This window comes from Larus michahellis, chromosome 19 (genome assembly GCF_964199755.1).
Source record: "Larus michahellis chromosome 19, bLarMic1.1, whole genome shotgun sequence".
In the NCBI taxonomy this organism is placed as follows: Eukaryota; Metazoa; Chordata; class Aves; order Charadriiformes; family Laridae; genus Larus; species Larus michahellis.
In genome coordinates, this window is record NC_133914.1 from 857,179 (window position 1) to 866,167 (window position 8,989).

Sequence of the window (8,989 nt, forward strand, 5' to 3'; positions counted from 1 at the left end):
CTGGGGACGGGCTGCTGGCTGCGGCAGCGCTCTGCCCTCCGTAACAAAGCTCAAAGTGAAATTTGCTTCAGAGATTATTCCTATCCTTCCTCTTCTCCTCATCACACGGGCTTCCTCACTCCATTTCCTTTGCTTTTCTCCCTGCCACTGCGAGCAGAAAACTTCCCGTGAAGGTTCCTGGGAGGTGAGCGGCAGCCGCGGGCAGCTGGCGTGGGGCCGGTCGCTCCGTCCCGGCCACAGGCACCGAAGGCTCCTCCGCCAGCACTTACTGCCTCTTCCTATTACAGCGGATTATCTTGCAAACCAAACTTCCCTGTTTACCGCTGCTTTTGTTTTTCCACCGGAGCAGTTCGTAGCGAAGTTTATGGGAAGCGGTTCAGACAGGCGGCTGCGGTTACCAGCTTCTCGGGGGCTGCCTCCTGCTCCCGCCTCGCCCCGCGGTTCCAGCCGAGACGCTCCTGCTAAGCCTTTCTGAAAAGCTGCTGCTCCGTGCCCTGCTCGGGGGAGACGAGCCCTGGGGATCGGGCCCGTCGGGGGCCATGGGAGCTTGGGGGCTGGTTGCAGCATCCCCACATCCCCCTGGCCGGGAGCCGGGCTCACTCGTTTCCCTGGATCATCACCCAGGGCTGGGCACGGAGTAGCTGCCACCTCGGTGACTCCCCCTGTCCCTGATTTCTGTGCCAAACGAAGGGGAAACAAGAGCCCCGTGTTGGAAAAGCAACGGTGCGGGGTGCATGGGGACCCCCCTGGCCAGTGATGGGGTCTCGGCCGTTTCCTGCCCGGTGCTGGGTGCCCCTGCGGTGTCTGCGGCTGCTCTTAGCCACGGCGGCAGCGCCGGCATAATGATCGTGGCGGCACCAGGGACCTTGTGTCAACCTGGCAGGTTATTATTGCCTTAATGGGCAGGTCTAATTCCCATCCAGCAGGCAAAGCCCGGGTGTTACAACCTCCGCGCGTGCGGGTGCTGCTCTAATTACGCCCTGCGAGCTGCTCTGCCTGCGACGACACCCGGCCCCCCGCACCCGTGGGCACCGATGAGGCCGAGTGCCCTGACCCGTGTTTTCCCCACGTCCCAGCAGTTCCCGGGGGTGCAGAGGATGCTGGGGGGTGCTCCGGGCGCTCATATGGATCACCGGGGAGATGCTTTCTTTTGGCTTGGGGGGGGGTGTCTCCAGCGCCTTCCCCAGCTCTGCCTGGCCCAGCGGGCTGGCGGGGGGCTGAGCACCCCTCTTGCCTTGCTTTGGGCTGGGGGCACGGCCGGCGGCGGAGCTCAGGCTGCGGCTGGGGGGAGGTTTGCAGGGATGTAGCAGCAACAAGCAGCTCCAGAGAGCACCCAGTTGTCCTGGTAACAGTGGGTGCCTCCGGCTCCCACAGCTCAGCGCCCCCCCCCGCCCCAGCGCCAGAGCCCTCCAGCCCCTCCTTGCCGCGGGCAGGGTCCCAGCGGGGGCAGAGGAGGCTTTTGGCGATGCTGCGTGCAGCACCGGGGAACCTGGGGCAGGGGGTGACGCGGAAGATGGCAACGATTCCATCGCTGGAAGGGCAGCAGCAGGCAGAGGGTGACGCTACGTGCAGGACCACGGCCCGTGGCCAGGCCTGGTGGCATGGGGCTCTTGCACGACAGAGGGATGCAAGCCAGGCTGCGCCGCAGCCGGCACTGGGGCCAGGGCAGAGCCCCCAGGCACCACAGAGGCAGCCCATCCTGCATTGCATCCCATCCCGCATCGCATCCCGCATCGCTCGCAGGGCAGCGGTAGCTGGTGAAAAGCGAAGCGTTCGGAAATTTAGAAGTATATCAAGTGCGCAGACCTATTCAACTGCGTGAGCAAATACCTCGCGGGAAGCAGGGAGCGCGACCCAGAGAGCCGTGGGTTTGGGATTGCCCTTCTGCTGCACTGCAGCCGCTGCGATGATCTGTATTTACAGAGACGGGCTCTGGAATATCCTCCAGTTACGTCTGAGCTAATGATGCTTTTCTCCCTGGGATAACGAACAGCTGGAGAAGCTGGTGTGCTTTCTCTTAGCCTTGACCCAGAGGGGATGAGTGTCTGTCTGGGGACGCCGGGTCAGGCACTGGCGGGCTGCAGGGGAGAACTGGGAAAAGGGAACACCAAGGAGGGAGGGAGCTGAATTGCACAAAGGCCTCTGGTGGATCCGACCCTGCTCTTCCAGCAGTGCAGGGCTGGATGGGGGCTGGTGCTGAGCTGCAGATCCCCGGGGTGCTGAGCACTGGTCCTGGTCCCCCTGCTAAGAGGTTTCTGCCTCTGCCATGCCTGGCCCCAGACAGAGGCTGCAGAGGGGCTCCCTGGAGACCCGTGTCCCCCCGGGGACGAGCACAGCGCACCCGGGGCACACAGCAGGACGCGGCCAGCGGAGGTGGGCAGGGTGGCCATGGAACACGCTGCATTCCCAGCTGCGTCGCTCCCGCAGCGTGGCAGTGTGGCATCCTGCTGGGCACCTTGCTGCGGGCCTGGGGCTCGGTGACAATGACACTCTGTCCCCTCCACACCAGAGCTCCCATGCTCCTGGCGGGCTCTGCCCTGGGCAGGATCTGGGCTGCGGAGGGGCCTCTGTACCGGCTGCTCTCAGTTGCCCATGGACCACCAAGATGGTCAGGTTTATCCCGTCTGTGCACGGCCTGCAGGTCGGCAGCTCCCCGCCCAAACACCACCATGGCTCTGGGAGTGTGACATCCTCCGTGTCACACACACTTGTGCCACGTTTGTGCAACCACAGGATGCGCCAGACCCATTTCTCAGCCGGCGCCGATGATCCAGGTCTCCCTGCGTCCCACCCCCCCGCCCCGCGCCCCTGCAGAACATGCCACGCCAAGGCCTTGCACGTGTGTGCAACACGGCGGCTGGCAGGCAGCACACGCAGCCCGCACAGGGGTGTGCCACGCACGCGTGTGCGCGCTCCCCGGCGCCCACCGCTGTGCACGCGTGCGCTGCCCACGCACCTGCACGCAGCCCTTGTGTGCACGCGTGAACGTGCCAGCCCTGCGCGCACGCACACACGGCCCGCGCCCCTGCACGCGTGAACCGATGCCCGCGGGTGCGGGCACACGCCGGGCACACACCTGCACCCCCCCACACCCCCGGGACCACAACACGCGTGTGCACGCCCCATCCGCACGCGTGCAGCCCTCACCGCCCCGTGCATGCACGTCCCCCCCCGCCTCGCCGTGTGCACCCACAACCCCCCCCACCGCTGCAGCATCCCGGGGGTCACCTTCCCCCCCCCACCCCCGGGCTCCGGGGGCGGCGGCGGTGGGGGGGGGGCACCCACCCCCCGTTCCCCTCCTCCCTCCCTCCCGCCCCCGGCCGCCCGCCCCCGGCCCCGCGCCGCGCAGGCTCCCCGCCATGCCCGCTGCTGTCACACCGCCCCGCGCCCGGCGCATGCAGCAAGTGCCCGAGCCGCGCGCGCCGCCGCCGCCGCCGCCGCCCCCCCTCCCCGCCGCCACCGGGGCCCGGCGCGCCGCGCGCCCGCCGCCGGCCCCGCGCGCCACCGCCGCCGCCGCCGCCGCCGCGCTCCCCCGGGCGCGCCCGGGCACCGGCTGCCGCCGCCGCCGCTCGGGGATGGCCAGCCCGCTGCACGCCGCGCCGCGCCGGGGCTACACGCGCTGCTGACGGAGCGCAGGTAAGGGCGGCGGCGGGGGGAACCCCCCCCCCCCACCTCCGGTACACCGACACCCCCCCACCTTCGGTGTGGCCCCCTCCTCCTTGCCGGTACACCGAGCCCCGAGGTGCGGTGCGTTCCGCTCCCTCCCCCCCCCCCCGCTTCCTTCCGCGGCGCAGCGGGGGCGGCAGCTCGCCGGGGTTGCGGGATGCGGCGGCCGGTGCTGCCGGTTGGCAGAGCCCCGGTTCCGCCGTGTTCCCTGTTTCCCCCCTCGCCCCCCCCTTCCCCCACCCCCGGCCAACTTTCCTGCTCCGGCGGCGGGGCTGCGGGGCCGGGGAGTTGCAGCCGCTCCGCGGTACCGAGGGTGGCCGGTGCTCGGTGCCCGGTGCGGGCAGCGGCATCCCGGGGGCGGCCCCGGCCCTGCCTGGAAGTTGCGCGGGGTTGCGGCGGGGGGCGGGCGGGCTCGGAACCGGGGCTGGCTCCGAGCGGTGGCATGACAGGGGCTGCCGCCCCCCCCGCCATGGGGTGCCTGTCCCCCTCCCCAACAGCAGTGACAGGGCTCCGGCAGCCCCTGTTGGAAGGGCTGCACGCGTGTCGGTGGGCACATGCATGTCGCTGGGCACACGTGTGGCACCGCGATGTGTCATACAGCGAGGCCAGGGGTGCCAGGCTGCCTGCTGGCATCCCTGCCAGCCCCGCTGCGGGCACACGTGTGCTGCCAGCGCGGCACGCGTGGGTGCTCGGTGGGTTGGTCACCCCTGGCCAGGACCCCGGGGAATCGGCACGCAGCGGGGCGCGTGGGCAGGCGTGTTGGCAGAACCCCGGCAGCAGGCGGCGGTTTTGCTGCTCTCCCCTGCGTGGGGGCTTTGTTCGGAGCCAGTGGGGAGCCCCCGTGCCACTGGGGCAAACGGCATCGGGGGACCGTGGGCGTGCGGTGGGGGCACACGTGGGCGCCCAGCATGTGCCGGCGCGGGCACGTGCAGCATGCAAGTGGCAGCCAGATCCAGGGGGGGGCTGTGTCCCTTCCCAGGGGACCCGCGAGCCTTGGGGTTCATGGCAGGAGCGGTGCCACGTGTGCCTGCGCGTGTGCCCACGCAGGTCACTTGTTGAAGCACGGGGAGATTTTCCGCAGCCCCGGCCGGCGTGGAGGGCGCGTGTGCGCCGCGCCTGCATGGTCGGTGCCGGGGGCTCACGGCAGCACAGCGTGTGTGAACAACCCTGTGCTTTTCTAGGTCATGTCACTGCTGCCTGGGCTGGATGGCGCCTGGCAGCCGGGGCCGACGGTGACGTTGGGGAGGTGGCCCCGGGGTGGCCGGGCTGGGTCGTGGCAGAGCGTCCGGTCGGGGTTTCTGGCCGGGCACTGCCGATGGCTGGGGTGTGTGTGGAGATGGTGTCACTGGGCTGGCGCTGAGCCATGCCGCCGGGAGAGCTCCCGGTGGGCGGCGCGGCGGTTGTTTGGGACTGGCCTGTCCCCCCTCGAAGGCGGCAGGGGCGGCTGAGCCCAGGAGGGCTCGTGGGGAGGGATCGGCTCGTGGGGCTCCCACTGGGCGCCCGTGGGGAGGAGCGGGGTGGCGTGGCTGTTGTCACCATCGCCTGGCTGCCCTCTGGCCGCCCTCCTCAGGGAGGCTCGGTGCCCCGTTTCCCAGCGGGGTTCGTTACCAGTGGCACGGACGACGGCGGATGCTGGAGATGGCCATGGGGCAGTGCCGGTCCCTCTGTGCCGGAGCCCGGAGCCTGGCAGTGGCTTCTTTTTGAGGCCTGCCTGGCTGCTCGTCAAGCCTTGTCACCAGACCCTGCTTTGATCCAAGGAGCCTGCGAGAAGCCAGGATCCTACGAATTTGGTCTGAGCTGAAGGGAAATGAATACGGAGCTGGCACCGTAGGCGGCTTCTCCGCGACCGGCAGCTGCGTGGCAGAGGTGCTCCAGTACCGGCTGGGAAGATGCTGCCTGCTCTTCTCGACGCTGCTAAGGAACCTCTGCTCTTCTGCCGGCCGTGACACCTCCGCCGTGCCGGTGACAGGCGTTGGGCCAAGGGTGCCAGACTCTTCCCAGAGAGCTGCGGTGGGCTCTGCCTTCCCTGGCGGGCTGGTGGGCTGCGGAGAGCCCTGCCCTGGCACCAACCTCCCCCGCACAGGAGCAGGAGTAGATGGGTTTTCCTTCACCTGGCCTGTTCCCATCGCTGCCGAGCCCCCGTGCCCAGGGCTGGGTGCTCTCCAGGCTGGGCGGGGGCTGCAGGACAGGCTCCCCGTGCCCCCCTGCGCAGAGGAAGCCGATGCTCGGATGGACGGACACACAGACCATGGGCTGAGCCGCTAGCCTGGTCCCCGGCACAGCCCTCGGGGCTGGGCTACTGCGATGCCTCGATGCTGCTCCACGGGAATTTGGACCGGGGCCCTGCAAACTCATTTCCTACCATGGAGCCATCCTCTAATGGGGACGGGGCTGGCTCTGGGCCACCCGGCTTGGTTGCCAAACGTCAGAGGCTCCGTAGCTCCTCAGTGCTCGCAAGGGCCATCGCGTCCCCCCCGCTCTCGTCCCGTCTGTTCGTTCTTGATGTCCTCCAAGAGCGGGATGGAGCCAGGCCCCTTCTCCTCCTCGGGGCACCTTGGGGGCTCCCAGCGGATCTGGGTCTGGCTGAGATGGTGGGTTACAAAAAAAAAATCCCCCTCCAGCACAAGCACACACCCAGGCTGCCCCCCCGGCTGCCACCCCTGGGACGCGGACCCCCCTTTGGATGCCTCCTGGGGCACTCAGCCCCCTGTCCCTTTGCCCAACGGTGCCAGGGCAGGATGGAGCTGATGGAGAAGAGGGAGCCACATCCCAGCTACATGGAAACTACTCGGGAGAGGCCGTGGGAGAGTAGCGGGAGCAGCCGCAGCTGCTGCAGCCCCTGCGGGTGCCCTGCTGCGGGGGGGGGGGGAGCTCGTCTCCAGGGACCCCCACAGCCATGGAGGGGGAGGCAGCACACGCTGTTCCCTGGCAGAGTGTAATCCCTAATCCCGGAGGAGATTTCACTGTGCTGTCTCTCGGCCTTTCTTTCGGAGTGGAGTTTTACCAACAGCAGTTAAGCAAAATAAATAAAAAGGCCTGTGCTTGCCAGTGCTAGCGAGGCTGAGCCAGTGATTGGCAAAGCGGCACCATTAATTACAGCTCGGCGCTGCTGCCAGCCTGCCTGCTTCAGGAAAGGTGGTGGCAGCACGCCGGGGAAGGCAGAGGGAGAGGGGGAGTGTGCGGGGAAGGGGGAGACGTGGGAGAGGGGAGGCGGGGAAACGTGGTCCCGGGTGCCGGGGAGGATGTGCCGCGGCGGGTGGAAGCGGCACCGAACCCCCTCTCCCCGCCGAGCGCCTGTGCCTGCACGGGAACCCACGCGTGTGCGCACACACGCTTTGCAGGAAGCCGTGTTTTGGCGGCGGGGGTGAGGGCTGAAGGCCGTGGTCTCAGCAGAGTTACTCGGGCAATTTCGCCCGGTGCTGCTCGCAGCGTTAATTAGTCGGCAGAGAGGCCGGGTCGGTGCTGGCGAGGGCCGGCAGGGCTGGGTGCTGTGGGTCCCTCGCAGGGCGGCCGGGGCTGAGCATGGAGGTGGCGGAGGCGGCTTTGAAGTTTCCGGATGCCTTTGAACCGCTAGTGAAGATCCTGGAAATTGGAGGGTTGCAGACTCAGCCAGCGGGAAGAGCTCGTTACGGCGCTTTGTTCGTCGGCATCACCTCTGGGCAGGCAGGGATGTGTTCCCACGGGATGGAGCCCGTTCCGTGGCCTCGTGGCTGTGCCGTGCTGTGCCGTGCCATGCCGCTGGCCGGCTGCTCCCCCCCAGGTGCCGTGGCCTTTCAGCAGGGAGCGGGACTGCTCCCACTCTCGTTCAACAGCCAGGACTGCCCAGCCCTTCCTTACCCTTGTGCCCTTGTCCTGGGCCATCCTCGCCTTAGGAATTCTCATGGATAGTAGATTTTCTACAGCCTATTAAAACAACACTGCCGGGTTAAAAACCGTGTCTCTTAAAACCCCAAATCTCCTTTACTTTGCTATTAATCGTTTCTCAGATTACTAATGCCAGCGGGGTTTAGTGCTGCCCGTTTATCACTTTTGGGGCTGGTTGGTTGTTTCGTGCTTTTCCTGGCCGGAGAGGGGCGGCTGTGGCTGAGCCGGAGTGTGACGGGCAGGAGCTGGCCCCTGCCGTGCCAGGAGGATGGAGCTGGACCAGGTCCCCGCCAAAATCCCTGCCGAAATCCCAGTTCACATGGAGCGTCTTCAGGGAAACAATCTGTTTGTGGGGCGCGAGCAGGGCTGGTGTGGAGCGGTGCCTCCTCCCGCCGTGCCGCGGCTGCCGGTGAGGGAGAGGCGAGCCCCGGTCGGATCCTGCTGGTTACCGGAGCCAGGAGGGATGCGATGGCGGTGATGGAGAGGGACCAGCGCCGACTGCTGAGGGTGGGGAGCCTGGGATGTCACTTCTGCACAGTCGCTTCCCAGTTCTGTGATGGCTCTTTAAAAGCTTTAATTAAAAACCCACCCCCTTCCCTGCGCCCGGGCGGGGGAACAAAGGCAAATGGAAGGGGCTGGAGCGGGTGGCTCTGGCGGGCGAGCGTGCCAGCCTGTGCCAGCCCCGCTCCGGGCGCCGTCCCCGTTGAGCGGCGGCCGCTCCGGCAGCAGCCCAGCAAAGCGGTTGGGTGCAGCAGGTCCCCGGGGGCGGCCAGTGTCCCCCCCACCAGCGGGCTTTGCCGGCGGTGCCGGGATGCGGGCGCTGGTGCCAGGCGGTTTCTTCCACGTGGAGCCAGGCCGTTTCGGAGGGGCGATGGGCGGCGGGGCCGTGCCCTGGCACCCCGCCAAGGCTGGGCTCGCTCTTGCCGGAGCCTGCGGACGGCGACGCTGCAGGGGACGAGGTCCTCGCCCCGATGCCAGGTAGGGGGTGACGGTGGCCCCTCCTCGAGCCTCTCAGCAGCTCCCGCCGGGTGACTCGGTGCCCCAGATGTTAAATATCTTCTCGGGGCCCAGCTCGCAGCTCGGTGAAATATTCTCACTGCAGCAGCGGCAGCAGAAGCGCTGCAGGGAGCGGGGCCGGTGCTGAACGAGCTGTATCGGATTCGATCTGCTCTTGATGAGCCCTGGCCTTTGGCAGCAGCCGCGGCGCGGTGCCGGGCTCTGGGGCAGCCACAGCCCTCGGCGGCTTTTCGGGGTCGGGGGGAGGCTCCCCGTGGTCCGGAGCATCTGGGTCTGGCACAGCACCGTGTTTCAAAGGCGGGGAGCCCGGGGAAGCGTGGCAATGGGCTGCCCGCTCGTCCCTGTCCCCGCCAGGCTTTCCAGCAGCCGGTTTTGCCCCAGCAGTAGCCACGCTGGCAAGCTGGGCACCGACAGGGAGCTGGGCGGGAGGGACGAGTGGTTG

At 67.9% G+C, this 8,989-nt stretch overlaps 1 protein-coding gene across 8 annotated transcripts in view; it reads left to right on the plus strand.

Annotated features, from left to right (window-relative positions):
- The first annotated feature begins 3,512 nt into the window (after positions 1-3,512).
- ADGRB2 (adhesion G protein-coupled receptor B2) overlaps positions 3,513-8,989 on the plus strand; it is a 28,336-nt gene continuing 22,859 nt past the window's right edge. For 7 of the 8 annotated variants that reach the window (XM_074563058.1, XM_074563059.1, XM_074563061.1 and 4 more), the window contains exon 1: positions 3,513-3,636. The gene's annotated coding sequence lies outside the window, so the exon portion shown is untranslated. Of the gene's footprint in view, positions 3,637-8,285; positions 8,509-8,989 lie in introns of those variants that run through there. The other variant, XM_074563063.1, reaches the window with a different exon arrangement.